Source organism: Vulpes vulpes, chromosome 9 (genome assembly GCF_048418805.1).
Source record: "Vulpes vulpes isolate BD-2025 chromosome 9, VulVul3, whole genome shotgun sequence".
Taxonomy (NCBI): domain Eukaryota; kingdom Metazoa; phylum Chordata; class Mammalia; order Carnivora; family Canidae; genus Vulpes; species Vulpes vulpes.
In genome coordinates, this window is record NC_132788.1 from 88,569,266 (window position 1) to 88,583,376 (window position 14,111).

General features: G+C 47.6%; 1 protein-coding gene across 2 annotated transcripts in view; it reads right to left on the minus strand.

The window, feature by feature from the left end:
- Positions 1 to 14,111, minus strand: part of CACNA2D3 (calcium voltage-gated channel auxiliary subunit alpha2delta 3) — an 833,608-nt gene that overhangs the window by 362,097 nt on the left and 457,400 nt on the right. The gene's annotated exons all lie outside the window — the stretch shown is intronic.

The window sequence follows — 14,111 nt, forward strand, 5'->3', positions numbered from 1 at the left end:
GACCGTGAAGAGGAGTGTCAACCATCTCGCTGGCCTCTGGACCCTCCTACTCTGCTTTCTCCCATCTCCTGGGGATCTTACCTCCCACTCTAGGCCCAGGAAACGGTGTTGGCATTTTTTTTTCCAAAAAGAAAGGTGAGAAAAATAATGTTGTTGCGACACTCTAAACTGCATTCCTGAGGGTTTCTCAAGTTTGTGTCATAAAAGGCAAACATGGATGAACAAAGACATTTTTCAACAGGAGGAAAATGAGAGGCAAAGCCAGGCAGTTTCATTTGCAGGTAACTTATAAAACGAATGTGACTTTTCCCCCCAAAAGTCCAAGTGACTCCTGGATAAATTAGCTTCAGATGATGCTTAAAAAAAAAAAAAAAAAATGGTGGGAAAGGAAGCAATCCAGCTGCTATGTGACTGCCAAGGAGCCAAAAAAATGGTTCGAGGGATTTCTGAAAATTTCTAATGACAGAATTTTTTGGAACATGTAGATCCAGCTTCCCAGGTTCAGAAAGGCAAGGCTAGGCTTTCAGGACTCCGAGACCATGGAGGAGAGGGGTGGCAGACGGCTGGTACCCAGGCCACAGCCACTGCCACCGCCCGCTTGCACACACAGACACCGTTTTCTGGCACAGGCCTGTCCCCTCCCAGCTGGACAGGGCCCCTACACCCCTTCCCAAGCTAGTGCTGCAGGGAGCCCCCTCCCTGGGTCCAGAGCTGGCCCTCCAGATGAAACCTCTTTGCCATCTCCCACTCGGCGCAAAACAGCTGGAGTCAATGAAAGAGTTAATGTGATTTTCCACTCTTCCCGCTAGCTTAGAGGGACTCTGGTGAGCACTGGCCTGATCGAATCACCTTTAGGGGATGGAAAAATCTAACTCCCCACACATGACGGCAAGCACAGGAAGGAATGCTGGAGATGAACCAAGCACAGGCTGCCTGTAACGGCAGCGGCAGGGTGCAAGGAAGGCACACACAGGCCGGACCAGGAGAGGACGGTGGCAAGGAGACGGCCACCTCCCTAAAGGCAGGGAGAGACAGAGAGCCGGCCCTGCTCGCACGTCCCAGTCCCACCCCGGGGGTGCGGGGCCCAGGCCTGGTGTGCACATGGCACGGAGCGGGCTCGGCCCCCAGTTCCCTTGTGCATCTCCCAGATGTGGCAGCTGGTATGAGTTAGCCGGGCAGTGACCACATTTTGGGGAGAAATCACCCATTGATTTATCACAGGGGCATAAATCATAAATGCATTTAGTTGTCTTCATTGCCTTTCCTGTTATTCTGCCCCTCTGAAGTGAAATGAAGAGGCAGATGTATTATCTGGGATCAATTCCAGATCCCATTTGTGTTTAAAAAAAAAAAAAAGGAAAGAAAGAAAAGAAAAGAAAATGAGGAAGGGTTTCACACAAACCTTCTGCCACAGGTTGATCAAAGTTTGTGCACCCTGAAGACCAAGGCACTGCACAGAGAGCTCAGAGAGAAGCCCAGTGACAAGAGGGGTGGACACCCTAGCCCACACTTACCCTCGGGCCCAGATGGAACTAAGGACGGCACGGGGTCCCCGCCATCCCTAAACATAAGCCAATCCCCTCTCGAGCTCATAGACACTGAGGCCTGCAGAACCCCATGGTGGCAATGACCCAGGCAAGGACATAGAGGTTAACAGGACAGCGGCCAGTCACAGCTGCAGAGTCTAGAATTAAGTTAGCGAAAACAGAGGCCATAGTAAGGCAGAGAGAGATCCTTCCAGAAAAGTCTAGAGGACTCCTCTGAGGCATTTTTGCATTCTCAAACCTCAGGTTCTGTCTAGGTCTCTTCAAGGATCCTGTCTCATTCACTTTGTTCTCCTTCCTCTTCTAAGAATTTTGTCCCATTTCCCTCATTGGGTCTGTGGACCAGAAGCCTCAGCCAGGTGCTTTTTTTCTTGTGGTTTTTGCAAGAAAACTGGAAAGAAGCTACTATTAGCAATGCCATTTCAAAAATTAGTAGCTCAGAGATTTACACCCCTGATGTCCGCAGACCAGCTGTCCATCCCTAACTTAAGACAACTCTCTGCTGGATAGTATTTCCTAAAGGGGGTCCTAATGGTTTTTAATGAGAAGAGCTCATAACAGATTGTTTCCTAAGTCCAGAGGAGGAGAAAGGATCAGGATTTTTAGGAGGGTTGAGATCATTAGTCTGTGGGGAGAAAATACATTTCTTTCTTGGGCTCATAGAAAGAGACTTCCATTTGGAGTCTGAGCATTCTTCTTTGAAATCCTAAAACCATCATTTTTCTGTCCAATGGAGACATAGAAACAAATCAGGTGAAAGCAAAAGTTAAGTGATCCAAATATTAAAAGCCTTAAAGTTTCTATGAGTTCTAAGGATCAGAGAGTCTTGGGACCAAGGATTGAGGAGTACCAAAAATCAGGCTTCTGATCCAAAAGGCACCAGACTCTTGCCCCCAGCTAGATTAACCCTCTGTCCATCAGAAGGCACCGTGGAAATCTGTTCCAGGGCCTGATGTAGCCCGGGAGGCTGCATGGCTCTTTGGCTAATCCTCCCTGCACACCTCACCTTCATTTGGTGTTCCAGCATAATTTCCACATGGACTTCTTGCTTTGTAATAAGGCACATGAGGCAGCAGGCTTCCCACCGGGCAATTAGCATGCAGCTCATACCAGTCTACCCCAGAGAGGCCCCACTGGTCACCACCATCAGCTGTTTTAATCTAGGTAGGAATCCCAGAGGAATGAAGAGCATAGCATGGAATCTATTATTAGATTATGGAACAGTGAACGATGAACCAAAGTCAACCTTGCTGTGATGTGGAGAGGGAGGGGGAAGCCCTTTGGGAGGCTCTGAGCTGAGCGCAGTGCCCACAGGACAGGCCACAATGATGGAACATGTTCAGTCAGTTCTATAAATCTCCCCCCTTAGTATTTTTTATGGGAATGATTAAGATAAGGGTAAACAGGCAGATACCAGGTCAATGGCCAGAACTGTTTGACACTGGGAGCCTCGGATTTTATCCCCAGACGTTTGAAGAGGGAATATTTAGCCTATGGGGAATATTGGATTGCCTGACATCTACTGAAAAAAAAAAATCTCATTTATGAGGAATAAGGTGAAAAAAAATCTCATCTATGAGGAATAAGGTGATTTTGATGATTTCTCTACCAACACAGTTAGCTAAAAAGCAAAGGGCCCCTCCTCTATGATGAAGACCCAGCAATATGAAAACAAGCAAGAGATACCAAGGGGTGCAAGTCTCATGGTCAGGATTGAGTTAGGGACCCTTTCTGTTGGGCTGTTGGGATCAAGTTCGAAGGATAAGGGGTGCCTGGGTGGCTCAGTCACTTAAGCATCTGCCTTTGGCTCAAGTCATGATCTCAGGGTCCTGAGATGGAGCCATGCATCGGGCTCCCTGCTCACAGGGAGCCTGCTTCTCCCACTTCCTCTGGTCCTCCCCACTGTTGGTATGTTCTTTCTCTCTCTCTCTCTCCCTCCCTCCCTCCCTCCCTCCTATGTGTGTGCTCTTTCTCAAATAAATAAATCAAAACTAAAAAAAAAAAAAAGTTTGAAGCACAAGTCAGACCTCTGTGCATATGACAGTCAAACCTCAAAGGAGTTGAGGATTGGGGGGGGATGCAGAAATCCCACCCTGACCTAAATCTAGTTGTTGTCCCCTCTCCTCCACAAATATTTACTGAGTACCTATTATTCATCCAGAACCACATCACATTACTAAGCTTTAGGGGAGAACAAAACGGGAGCCAATCTGATGTCTATGGGAAAGATAATCTTTGCAGAGATAATGACACTTATCATCAGTCGGCACTGCATTAAGTGCTGCCCAGGCCGTTAAGATGCTAGAAATTTCATTACCAGGAAGACTTTCAACAGGTCCCAGAGAAGCTCAGTTGAGAAATCCTCAGGAGGCTTCTATGCTCTTTCCACCCCAGGGCCTCAGACCAGAAGTGGGTGCTGGCGAGTAGGTTAAAGCTAGGGCTTGGTGGAGCAGTTACTTAATCTGGTGTCAAGTCAGTTTCCTCACCTGTAAAAGGGACATACTATATATATCTATACCATAAAGGTGCTGCCAGGATCAAATGAGAAGATACTTGGAAAGAGCTTAGCTAAAGTGCTGCACTAGCACTGGCTCCTTCCTCCTGGGAAGGCTCCCTGAACACACACTATGTGCTGGGCATGGCCCTGGTCTCAGGGGCACACGGACAAGCAAAACAGACACAGCGACCTGCTCGCCAACAGTTAGGTTTCTAATGGATGGGACACCGGGCACAATTTATTCCTTGTGATGTTTATCTAGTATGTCACAGACCAGACCAAAAATGCTGCCATTAATTACAAGGGAAGCAGTAACTAAGATTGCTCGTGGCCAGGGCTGGGGATAACTTTAAATCTGAGAGTCAGGGTAGGTCTCATGGAGAAGGTGATGTCTGGACAAGGATAGGAAGAAAGTGAGGACTGAACCAACTGGAAATCTGGGGCCAAATGTCCTGAGCAGAGAGAACACTGCGTGTTCATGTCCTAAGGTGACCATGTGCCGGGCGTGGCCGAGGGCCACAAGCTGGGCAGAGGGCATGAGGGGACAGTAGAGGAGGGGACGCTGGGATGAATGGGTACCTGTCAGACCAGACTCTGTGGGCCTCTCTTGAGACTCGAGCTGAGTCTCAGCAAGGTGTAGGGAGCCAGTCAGGTTTGGGGGGCTCTCTGGCACAACTGGCCTCTGGTTTTTGAAGTGTCTGGCTGCTGCGTGGAGAACAGTCTGTGGAGTGCCTTCTGATGAAGCCAATCTATCTGAAGCTTGGGATGAAATGTGATTTAATGGAAATTTATGTGCAGGTGTGACAGCGACAGTGGCTAGAGAAGCACAGTTGGTTTCCTGGCCCCTAGGCTCCTGAACCCCAGCACACCAGGGCACTTTTCCAGACAGTAGGGGTGTGCTCTGCCCTCCTCTTGGTCCAGTTAAGCAGCCCCTCCAGCCCATCCGAGGAAAGAAACACAACAGCTCACCCAATAAGGTGGCAAACCTACAAGATGGGCACAGAGCCTCTGCCTGGGGACTCCTCTGTTGACTTGGCCTAACCAGCTCACAACCCAAGCTCCCCCACAAGCAGGTGGTTGTGAGGCTTCCCGCCAAACCATCTACGGGGGGAGTTTTATGGAGGTAGCAAAGGAGGTAAGGAAACCATACAAGGCTGCTTACAAGAACTAAGCATTTGCAAACACACTGCACCAGCCACAAATTCTCAAACCTGCTGTGCCAAGGCCGCATCCTCTTCTGCTTCATAGCAGTGCAGGCTGCCTGAGGATATTTGCTCTACGCACCCGCAGAGCCCAACCTGGATTTTTGCAGACCACAATCTCTTCTCCACCACCAATGTCCGCCAAGCACCTGCTGCCCCTGAGGACCTGATACACCTGCCCCCATGACAACCCTGCTGGGGTAGTGTGACTTTTGTACTGTCCGCTCCTATTTCCTAGGTGACTACACTAAGCACAGGGAGATTCAATCACTTGCCCAAAGTTACCCTGTTCAGACACATTAAACCTGAAGCCTTAACCACCACTCTAAAAGAGACAACTAATATAAAAGTAACACTAGTTTTCAAATCTCCTTTTTACATTTCTAATACAAACAGGCTGCGTGTCTCAATTGAGGAACATTAGTTATTAGGTAGACTAATTAATTAAGGATAGTGAATGACTAAGTAGATCCCAGTATATCTTACTGGGTGCCAGAAGTTTACTTGTCTGTATATGTTTATTCATGAAACAGGTAAAAGGAAAAGCTTAAAAATGTTTTCAAAATGCCTCTGAATACTTTAATCTTCTTATAAGTCAACCAAGACACTGCATAAGATTAATCCATATTCAAGGATAAAAATGTACTTTCTATTTTCCACATCTGAAAAACTATTGCTACACCATCTTGAATTCACCCAGTACAAGTACATTTTAACTGTAACAGAAGATTTTAACAATATGAGTGTTTGTCAATCACAGTGACAGTGAGGAGGATATAGCATCACGTATCCTTGCCTACTCTGTGCCCAGCACTGATCTTGCTACCACATCATCGCATTCCCTTCTGAACAACACCGCAAGGTGTGTATAATTAACCCCAATAAACAGATGCGGGGGGACAGATTTGTCAGCACCCAGACACCACCTTCTTCCTGTTAGGCCATGCTGCCTCTCTACCCTCACCCACTTTCCAAGAGCCCCACTCAATAGACCGAGAGGAATAAAACCCAGGAAAATAAGACCTTGACATGTCATTAGCTTGCAAAAAAGGCTGAACTCATTCAGCAAGCTTCCCGTTCTTGCTAGGTGTGCCAGCTAATAAGCTAGAGTTGTCTCAGCACCAAATCCACGGGCTTTATGTGGCTGGGGCTGGGACTCTACAAACCATGTTTCTGCTTTGCCAGCTGTTTCTGGCGAGTCTCTACCAGAAGGCTCACCAGGGGGAGGAAGGAAGAGGGGCCTGTTCTCTCCTGTTTGGTTCCCGTTGGCTTCTGGTTCCCAGTGTCATCACTCCAGCAAGGCTCCTTGCCCTGTACAGGGGCACTTCATCCCAGGAACAGAGAATAAGGCTAGTTTATAGTTTTCCCAACACTCATAGAATCAGATTCATTCTCTCCAGAGACCCCTGGTACCCCCCTCCTCAAAAGCCTGCCCTCCCTTCCAACCAGTGTGCCCTTCTCAGAGGTCTGGGTCCCACCCCCTGAGTCCTCTCTGCCCAGCTTCAAAGTTTTACTAATAACCTCACCTCCCTCCTTCCCCTCTCCTGCTTCCCCCCACCAGCCATGGGGTAGCAGCTGTGGCCTCAAGTTGCTACTTCTGTGACATTCTATACTCCTTTTGCCCTTTCAGGTCAACAATTTTTAATGCTAAACTCGCTCTGTGAAAATAACTTTAGGGTTTCTGCCCCTGAATGGACCCTGCCTGACCCACTGGGATCCCAACCGTGCTGTGTGGCATTTCTCGGCATGCTCCAGTGTGGATACTCGTCACCTGCCAGGCCCCGAGGGGCATGATGCTCAGACCCTCCTAACTTACCAAGTGTGGCCAAGGAGCCACCTGCCAAAATATAATTTCCAGGGCTGTACCTGCAAAGAGTAGGACCCAGGAAACATTTTTAGCAAGTGCCCCCAACCTCCAAACCCTTTGCTTCAGTGCATGTGTATGAAGACAGTCTGACGTGAGTCAGGATCAAAGACCCCCAGGTTTCAGAGCTATGCACTCTGGCCAAGTAACTCGATCCCCCTGAGCCTGAGCTCCCTCACCTGTAAGGTAAGAATGGTACTCAGAGTGTCTACCCACAAGGCAGAGCTAAGACCGAAATGAGCAGAGAAAGCACGTAACTCTGGGCCTAGCATGGACATGGGAGGACAGGAAGAAATGCACACTGTCGCCTGCCTGCTTCTTGAGGACAGTGGCCCGTGGGTGGAGGCCAAGGCCCCAACGCTGAGCCCACAGAGAGCAGCAGCACATGGCCACTGCAGGGAAGGTGCCCCTGGGGCTGTCTGAGCCCCTGATGTGAAGTGATTTTTCAATGGCTGGCAGCAGCCATGCATCAGTAGGCCACACTCCTGACTTGTCTCGTCATGTTCTTCTTGCTAGAGTCATAAGATGTCTAATACCAGCAAAAGTAATTAAAAATAAACCGAGAGACAGCGAACCATTTCAACCCTCCCTTTGGCGGCAAGGAGGGCCCGCGTGAGCTCTCCCCACGGTGGCCGAAAATGCCTTTTCCTGTCACACCGTTGACTGACCACAAAAAATGAATGTTCCTGCGATTTTCCTAAAACAGCTTCAGGATTTATCAGCCTTGAAAAAAATATAGCAACGACAGAAACTGACCCAAAAGTTTCAGACCAAAATGTGACTCCTGTCAAGGAAGAAGAGATGGAGGGAGGGAAGGGGGAGGGGGGAGACAGAGAGATGTAACCACCCAACTGAGCCCTGAAATGAAACTGCAGAGGACACAGGAGCATCTTGGAGCATTCAAAGGAAGTTACATAAAAAAATAAATAAATAAAATAAAACTCTACTACCTACCTATTACCTACTGCCTCCTTCCACTGAAATCAAGTAAGATGAGGAGTCAATACAAAACTGCAGACCCAGCCAGGTCCATGCCTCGGCAGCTGGTTCCCCATACAGTAGTCAGACAGCACTGCAGCCAACAGCTCACCTCTCTCCCCTCTTCAAGGGCCTCCCCTGGCTCCCCATCAACACGTGGAGGATCTCATGCCTGCTGGTCGTGCCAGCCTCCCCTATGGCACTGCCCCCACGCCCACCAGGCTCCAGCCACCTCCTCTTCATCCAGCTCCTCACGTACACCAGCCTGCTCCTCCAACAGGGCCTTCGGAAATACGGTTCCCTCTGCTCTTCCCTGCCCAGCTCCTTTGACTCACACATGCTCTCTGCAAGGAGACTACCCTGGACCACCCCATTCTCTGATTCTCTGTCTCAGGCTGTTGGTCTCCTTCAGAAGATCCATCATGGATTCTAGCCATCTGGTCTTTTCACTTGTTTGCTATCTGTGATCCGTTATCTGCTCTCTGGGGTCTGCCTGGGGCTGTCATGTCACCCCATGCTCCTGGGATCTGGTCAGTACACCCCCAATGGCCTGGGACATGGTCAGTTCTCAGCACAAACCTGTTCAATGAATGAATCACACCCCCCACACCATATGGTGTACGTCCCTTGCCAGCATCCTCGGCCACCCGCAAGCCCCTACATTAATCTGGTTCTATGGCATGAGGGAGAGTCAGAGTACAGGTGGGGTGGGGGAGCAGGAGCACTTTGAGACCCCTCCTCTACAAGCAATATGACCTAAACTCCTTCCCCAGTTGCTATGCTTTGGGTAAATCCCTTCTCCTCCCGACCAGCTCAAAGGAAGGCAAAGAAAGTTTTATAAAATCACTGGAAAGCCAGAAAAGGAAACAATGTAGTTAAGGGAAAAAAAGGAAATAACAAAAAATTTCTTCCAAATTGCCTGAGACTATGAAAAGGCTGGTTTCTTAAAAGGATAAGCACAGACTCAGCTCAGAAACTCTGCCCCCCAGAGTGGCACATGTCCTGTGGAAAGATGAGGAGGTAGGCGTACCTAAGTCTTCCAGCACCTCCTTCAGGCCACTAAGACATGGCTGGCTTGAGGCTTCAGCTTCCAAATTATGCCAAGGGAGGCAGCCCTGGAGCAAAACTCCCAAGAGAGCTGTTCTCAGAGATCTCTGTGACCCCAGGTCAAAGGACTGTGACTTCTAACAGTGTTTCCAAACGTGCTCCAAAGCATTCTGTGATCAAGGGCGTCCCCCAGGCCCCAAACTGGGAACTGTTTGCCCACCCCTTCCCCGTCCATGCCATCCCTACCAGATCACCAAGGATCCCCCAAGGGCCTCACGACTACTGTCCTCACCTTTGTTCTGGACGTAGCTGATTATAGAACACACAGCACACATAACTGAAATAGCACTCATCTTTGAAGTTCTTTCTAAAAGAGGAAAACCATTTAGTTACACCCAGACAGCCTTGTCCTGAGGCCACACATTTGGCATCCACTTACTCTCTGTCTGCAGCCCCGATGGGTTCCACATCCGTGACATTCTGCACACCTCCACCCTACACACACACACTTGGGGGTGGAAGGCCAAGCCAAAGAACTTATTTCCTGGGTGACAGTGTGTGTGGTATGGATGGCCAGCTCTTCCTAGGACCCAAGGTCATTTTGTTTTGCTCTTCCCTTCAACATGACTGCATTCTGGTTCACCAGCCTTACCGTTCGATGCTGGGTGGTCAGTTCAGCTCCGAATGCTAGATGTGGAACCCTGAATCAGTTATGTAGCCTCAGTTTCCTCTTTTGTATAAAGAGGATAGAGTAGTACTCGGCTCTTGGGTTTCTGTGAGAATGAAGTGTATGCGCAGCATTTAGAACAGAGCCTGCTCCTTGGCATTGATAAGGATGAGTTCTCATTATGTTTCATGCATACATTTGGGCACAAGGCATTCTCTCATTGAGGGAGATTCGGGGTCAGGGAAGTGTAGGGGGCATCCTAGGGCTGCCTGTACTCCTTATCGCAGACCCACGGGAAGCACAGATTGTGCAGGGATGCCTACCACGCACAGAAGGGCCACTGCCCATGCTGCACGCCCAGGCAGAGTTCCACAGCTTCATGCACGGCAGAAGCCAGTTGAGACATGGGGTGTTATGTGGTGTCTGCAGCCACATCTCACTCCCTGGAGCATCACACACAGCAAGGACAGTGATTACCCTTGAGCAGGGGGATGCTGACAGGGATTCCAGGTATCCTGTTATCCTTGGATTCTGAGAGTCTCTGGCTTCCTGGGAAAGCAAAGAGGGAATGTGATTCCCTTCAGGGTGCTCCATTTCTTACTCAAGTGACATGAAAGCTGTGACACCACCATGTGGTCACCACCACATGTCACCACCAAAACAAGATTCAAGGGGCAGTTAAGTCTGACACGTATGGAGACCCCACGTGCTAGGCACTGGGTCCAGCCCTAGGCTGGGTACCCATGGTGCATTCCCGTTCTGAATGATCCCATCCACGTGTCCTGTATCCCGGCCCCGGTGGCAGCACCAACGGAAAAGGGGAAAAACAGAAACTACTCAGGACAGAAAAGCAGAAAGCACTGCCCCAGGCTTACGAGAGACCCCAAGGCACAGAGTAAGGTATTTGCCATCAAGGTTCCCAGCTCTCCGCCATTGATTATGTGGTGAGTATAGTTCATTAGAGTGGAAAAAAGCAGTGGGTGACTGGGTGACAGGCACTAAGGGGGGCACCTGACAGGATGAGCGCTGGGTGTTACGCTATATGTCGGCAAATTGAACTCCAATAAAAAAAAATACAAAAAAAAAAAAAAAAAAGGAAAGGAAGCAAAAACCCACCAAGACCGTCTTCTGTTGAATTCAGCCAATGCACATATTTCCAAGGGCATCTCAATAACTTTTAACAACACACTGATTCCTTCAAATCAAGGTTGACAAACAGGACTTCCTATAGGGCTAGATTCTTTAAATTATTTGTCTACCATTTTCTTACCTATCCACTCTCCACTCTATCTTGTGCATCAGGAAAGGTAATGATAAACCATCCCATGACCTTCTTCTTCTTCTTCTTCTTCTTTTTTTTTTTTTTTTTTTGTTCACTTGGAAGAGCAACTATATAGGTGGCGGGTATAACCATTTTTCTAATTTAAATGCAGGCAGCTTTATTTTTTGAGCAGATCCTGAAATGAGTCCCTTCCATGTTGAGGAGTTCATATTTCATCCCAAGTATGTAAGAGCTGCTATTAAGCTGCTAACCAATAGATATTAGGCAAAAGTAAATGGCATCTAATAAATGAATAAATAGCTCTGCCCTCAGAAATAAAATGCCGGCAAGGGACACATTGCATGGCAATCACGATGCTGTCTTCAGATTCACAGTTAAATCACCAATAATGCATTCCTTCTTCCAACTCATTCTAAAATGTTTCATTTGGCAGTTGCCTTGAGCAAGGCCCTGCCTGGTTAGGTGGTAGATACCTTCAAAAAATGACACCCACAAATGCCCTCCTGGTCTGCTCCCCACCTCCTTTTGCTTTCCCCTTCTGGGAACCCAACTGTCATATACTGTAGGCAAGTCCAGGCTACTGCACTGAGGGGAGAGGCCTCATAGTGTGGCCCTGCAGGATAAGATGCCATGTGGAGAGACAAGCCTTCCAGAAGAGAACCAAGACAACCCAGGCAAGCTCTCAGCTCACAGAGGAACCAAATGCTGTTCCTCAGGCTGTTTCTTACAGTAGTCGCTCCCCAGGTGTACAGCATCCACATCACCTGGCACTTGTGAGAAATGCACATTCTCAGAGCCCACCCAGTCCTACTGGGTCACAAACCCCCAGCATGGGATAATAAGCAGTTGGTGTTGGAACATGTCCTCCAGTTGATTCTGATGTTGGCTCAAGCTTGAGAACCACAGTCAGGGGAATCACATTCCAGCCTCTTTAAGAGCATTTTCCTCTCTCCTGAACCTACTTGCTGTTTCTATAATCTTGAAGACTGCCAATTACAGTATAACAGAACCCTCTACTAAATATCTAATATCCAGAATAACAAAGAAAGATGACTGCTTAGACAATGCACATCATCTCCCTTTAGCATAGTGCTAAATAACCTGGGGATCCATGCAGACTCATTACCTGCATGTGCACAGAGAAGTCATCAAGAAGAGGATATATGTGGACATGAATGCCACAGAACTCTCCAGAATGGAGCAGGAGGGACGGGATCCTGCTATTAATTTCTAATCATAAAAGGAGACTTTCTTGCTACAAAAAGCAAATCTACTTCTACTCAATAATACTTTATAAGTAGATGAAACTCCTTGATGTAATGTTGAAATTTCCAAGATCCTGGTTCCAATTAATCCAAAAAAGCACCTGGCCAAAAATCAATATTGTACCTTTGGCAAGATATGTCAAAATTTGTATTTTATCTGAAGAACTATGGCTTTGAAGCCCTCATCCTATGCCTCTCCTGCAAGTATGGACTGGATATTTAAATACCAATATTACTAGGCAATGCTATTCATCAGATGTCACCATGTGGGAGGGATTCATAGAATTTAGTATATGAGATTCATCTGATAATTTATTTGGTCTTAATGGAGCTGCTTATGAAAAGGCCCTTTCACTTTCTTCTTTTATGTAAGATGGTCCTAAATCATTCAAAATATCCTTCAACACACATGGAATATCACGGCATCCACATTCTACATGACTATAAATGTCTATGTCCCTACCCATGTTTACTAGTGCTGTGGCCTCCCACCCAACTGGCCTCAGTCACTCAGCCATACCTTAGGATTATGCATTAGGTACTGGCCACGTGCCCAGTACCATTGCTGTATGCTCCAGGGGGTAGACACATATCCAGCATGCTCCCTCCCCGCCCCCTTCCCATGACATATGTCTATCTAAGAAGTAAGTCTGGCCTCTACCCGTCCCTGGAAAGTATCACCTGAAGTCCTAAGCTAAAATCACTTTGTCCAGCAGTGAACTCCCATCTCCTTCAAGGGTTGGGTTCTAAAGGCAGTGCTTATTGTGGGAGCCACAATCACCAAATATATATAACTGGACATCCCTGAGGCAGGTTCCATGTCGGAGTCCCACATTCCCATAGGAAGCCCAGCATGACTAACTTTTCCTCCAGCTTCAGAAGTGATGGCAGTTTCCAAGGCTGAGCACCAGGGAAAGGATTTGGCATCCATTTAAGGACCATGTTGTACAAAATGGATGTTTCTTTAAAAAGCAGACATACATGTGATGAGGTGAGTTGTCAGTGTTAGTAGAGAAATGTGGGGACCAAGAATGACTAAAGGAACATGGAATGACACTGCATGCTCCCTCAAGGGTACATACTCTCTAGATACAGCAGAAGACACAGCCTTCATTTGTCTTTTTCTTCTTTTTTTCTTTTTCTTGCCAAGTGTATATGGTTAGTCTAGTTCCAAGAAATCAAACATGCAAAGTAGAAAAAGTAGGGCAGACTTGGACAGAGTAATACTACTGGCTCATGGGACAGGAGAGCGCCTTTGAGATACTCCTGGGAGGGCACTCTCTCTGACTGACCTTTTTCCTGTGAAAATTCCACCATTCCAGTGAGATAGGGATTACCAACTGTTAATCTGTTGATTGATGCCCACCAGAGGAAATGATTAAAAACATGGATTACTACCCCACAGCCTTAGACATTTTGATTCTGTAGGTATGGGGTAAAGAACAAGTATTCGTAATTTAAAAATCTCCCCAGAGAATTCAAACTGCCTAACAGTTTGAAGAACCTCTGGGTTTAAATACTCAGAGGTGCCAAAATGTTAATATTTATCACTGATACCCTAACATATGGGTTCATCAGATAAATAAATGTCACCTGGAAAGCAAAGAAGGAATTTGAACAAAGAATAAGCTTTGACAAGGGTGGGGAACAGCCCTGGGGGATGGAGAGAAGCTTCTGGGTGGTAATGAGGGTGTAGAAGGAGGAGCCATAGAAACACGGAAACATCCAGGAGATGACTGTACAGCCACATGGCTGACTTTACCAT